We start from the raw sequence: 4,123 nt of genomic DNA on the forward strand, positions 1-4,123 counted from the left end.
TGGCCAGGCACCCCAGTGGGGACCCCCACCCTGATCCAGGACACCCTTCAGGGCAAACCAGCCGGCCCCCACCCATGCACCAGGCCTCTATCCTATATAGTAAAAGGGTAATATGCCTCCCAGCACCGGGATCAGCGGAGCTGAGAGGCCTCCCGGCACCAGGATCAGTGTGACAGTGGGCAGTGCCCAAACCCCCTGATTGCCCTGCGGCTCTGTGTGTGACAGGGTGCGGCGCCCCAACCCTCCCCCCCCCCCCCCACGGGCCCTGCTCTGTGTGTGACGGGGTAGAGCCATAACCTCCCATCGGCCCTGCCCTGAGTGTGAGAGTGGCGGCGCCCCAACCCCCTGATTGGCCCTGCTCTGTGAGTGACAGGGGGGAGCTCCTCAACCCCTATGATGGGCCCTGCTCTGTGCGTGACAGGAGGCAGCGCCCCAACCCCTGATTGGCCCTGCTTTGTGCGTGACAGGGGGTGGTGCCCCAACCTCCCCATCGACCCTGCCTTGAGTGTGACACGAGGCGGTGCCCCAACCCCCCAATCGGCCCTACCCTGAGCATGACTGAGGGTGGCATCACAACCTCTCGATCGCCCTGCTCTGTGCATGACAGGGGGCGGCATCCCAACTCCCCAATCGGCCCTGCTCTGAGCCAGACCAGGGGCTGCACCTAGGGATTGGGCCTGCCCTCTGCCACCCGGGAGCAGGCCTAAGCCAGCAGGTCGTTATCTCCCGTGGGGTCCCAGACTGCGAGAGGGCACAGGCCGGGCTGAGGGACCCCCCCTCCTCCCCGAGTGCACAAATTTTTGTGCACCGGGCCTCTAGTATATATATATATATATATATAGTATATTGCTTAGCACAGTGCCTAGTTCAATAAATGGTAGCCATTGAAATTATTATTTACCTTTTCTAATGACACTGCAAAAAAAATGAAGGTTATCTCACAAGCCATATGCAGATTGTTTGTCGTTGTCTGGGTTCAGCATAAGCTAGCAGAATTCTCTTGCTCCATGTCTGCCTCAGGTCCAGCATTCATGGCTGGGAGCCTTTCCTGAGCTGCAGGCAGGTATCTTAGCTCCTTCGTTGGGATCCGGCCTTCACTGTTCCCCAGGCCCTGTCATCATCCGTCTACATAACCATGCTCCTCACTGAAGTGGGCCTCCTAAATCTCTGAATCCCACGCACCTGGCAGGGTCTGTCAGGGAATTCAAGTCAATAAACTGTGAAGTTAAGTTCACTGAGAGTTTAGGTGTATTTACTCTGTCTTGTCAGCAGCTGTAATGATAACAGTGCAGGTTAGGGGGCATCTTTCACACCTGTTCTTAAACCTTTTCCCAAGAGTCAGCTGTGGAGCCTCCCAGAGTTGTGGTGTACTGGGGGCACCCTTAGCTACCTCAAAGGGTAAGACACAGCTGTTTAACTTGCCAGAGTTCATGTGACAGAGGCCTGGTCACATCTGGGCATGCACAATGCTGGCTTCATTGACCTCTAAATTGCACATATCTATTTTCATGAGGTTTCTGAAATAGTCCCTGATTTTCAGAAACTCAAGCAATTAGCCAAGTTGGACCTGGCAATAGCTGGTAGTGAAAGGACAGATATTTCTTGAGCTACTGTTTCTGTTTATGACCAGGTGGCACAAATTACTCAGGAAAGAAAGATTTAACTGTCATTCTACATTTTATTCCCCTTGTGTGTGACTGGCACTTCGCTGACATTGTCCTCTCCTTGAAGGTCATCTTGAACCTTCTATATGCCCTGAACTTTCCTTCCTGCTAAGCAACAACAGCATAGCTTCTTGGCTATACCTTATTTGCTTTTAGCAACAGCAAGCTGTGAGCCATCCCAGCACAGAAATAACCAGGATGACTTTTGTTTCTTAGGCAACTGTTTTGTCATTCTCAGCGTTCTTTATTTAACGAGAAGGTACTGGAAAAAAAAAGTGATAATGATTATCTAACACAATATGTAGGTATTTTTACAAAGCAATCTTACACTTGAACATATTTTTAAAATACATTAGAAAAATAGAGAATAAAAATATAAGGGAAAGGAAGGATAGAATTAATGGAAGAAAACATAAAATATAAAATTTGCTTAAGAGAAAAATCTACAATGTAATTAAATGAGTCATTATCAAAGTGTTTTTTATAAGTTCAAAATTATTTTTATATATACTACCACTAAAAATAGATTGGAGTAATCTAATAAATGAAATATAACCCTTTCCTGTATTTCTCTCTCTTTATCATTATACTAATTTACTATTTTTGCTTCTCACACTCACATACTTAAAGGATTAAGTACTGTCCTAAAGCAGAAAACAAAGGTATATCAAATATATGCACTGACTACTAATGTCTATTTTTTTCAATATTAACATGGCATCAATAAATTCAGGAAACACATTATACACAACAGGATAATGGTAATTTTCATCATATAAGCTAATATTAATTAGTTTTTATAACAATCACAATTTGAAATAAGCATTAATCTGATCTAGTAATAAGCTGGGCACTCTGTTTTGAAAAAAAAAAAAAAAGGAATCAGGAGTTACTCATAAAGGCATTTACTCAGTGAAGACAAACAGTGGTGGAGACTGCTGGCTGTCCACCAATCTCCATTTTCCCATTCTCGCTCAGAAGTAGAATGGTAGTGGGGATCTTGATTGCTTTACCAGAGATTGCATTTCCCAGCTCCTACTCCCCACTTTGCAACAAAGTCTGGCCACATGACTCAGCTCTCCACCAATGGAATATGTGCAGAAATGTTGGGAGCAACTGATTCACTCTCCTTAGAGAAATCTCTGGCCCTTGCCTCAGCTCTTTCCCCCTTTCTTGTATTCTGGCTTGGCCACAGCTCAGGCAACCTTGGAAGTTCTGTATTGAAGAACTGCCATCAGCCAGTCTGAAATGAGGACAAAGTCCCAAACTGGACTGCTAGATGAGCAAGACATAAAGATATTCAATCAATCATTGAGTCCCTTCTCTTTTTTTCTCTTCTAAATGTATTGCCTTTCTATCTCTTTTCCCGTAGACAGTCCCTTCTCATACCACTGCCCGAGGTTGGGACCTCCTCATTTTTCCATCTTGACTCTTGTTAAGGGCTCCTCTCTGGACCCACCTCTTTGGTACCTCCCTCTTCAAACCCACTCTCCGCTTGTGAGCTCCCTAAAATGACAATCTGATGTGGTCACTTCCAAGCTAAGGATCAAGGCATTTGCTGAGCCTGTAGGCATGTCCCTCCCCTTAGCCTGGCAGACTCTCCTCCTGTTGAAGCTTTTCTACGTAAGGAATGTATTTAAAGAAAGCCCTGGCACCACACCACTATATTCCAAAAATTAAAGACATTTCCCTAAAGAACGACAACACCATGATTACATCTAACAAAATTAATACGAATTCCTTAAATTATCTGATAGCCAGTCTATATCCAGATTTTCCTGGATGTATTCCTAAAATGTATTTTTAAAAAATATATATTTTTATTGATTTCAGAGAGAAAGGGAAAGTGAGAGAGAGATAGAAATAAGAATGAGGATCATTGATCAACTGCCTCCTGCACACCTTGTATCAAGGATCGAGCCCACAACCTGGTCATGTGCCCTGACCAGGAATCGAACCATGACCTTCTGGTTAATTGGTCCACGCTCAATCACTGGGCCATCCCAGCCAGGCCTAAATGTATTCTAATAGTTTGTTTTCAAAGTATTATCCAAAAAAAGTCCTCACATTGCATTTAATTTTTCTCTCTGAAGTGTTTTTTTCCTATGCCAGCGCTCATCTCCCATCTCCTACTTTCACTGATTTGTTGATTCCACCAGGTCATTTGTCCTGTCTGAGGAACACATCCTAGATTTGTCAGATTTCTTTGTAGTGGTGTCATTTAACTTATTCTTCTGTGTCAGATATTTTAGCAGACATTTTAGTTTGGCCTGGAGAACAAGTTGGGAGTCCTGGCTCTTTACTGACCCTATTACTATGGACAAGTCATTTATGTTCTCTACAGATTGATCATGCCTCGCCCCCCTTCAGTGCATGCCTTTACTTTTCTTTCTGAAAACTAGGGATGATAATAATTTGTTATATCTTTAGGAAGCCATAAGAATGTATGAGGTAAACCA

Source organism: Myotis myotis, unplaced genomic scaffold, assembly GCF_014108235.1.
Source record: "Myotis myotis isolate mMyoMyo1 unplaced genomic scaffold, mMyoMyo1.p scaffold_m19_p_1, whole genome shotgun sequence".
NCBI lineage: Eukaryota > Metazoa > Chordata > Mammalia > Chiroptera > Vespertilionidae > Myotis > Myotis myotis.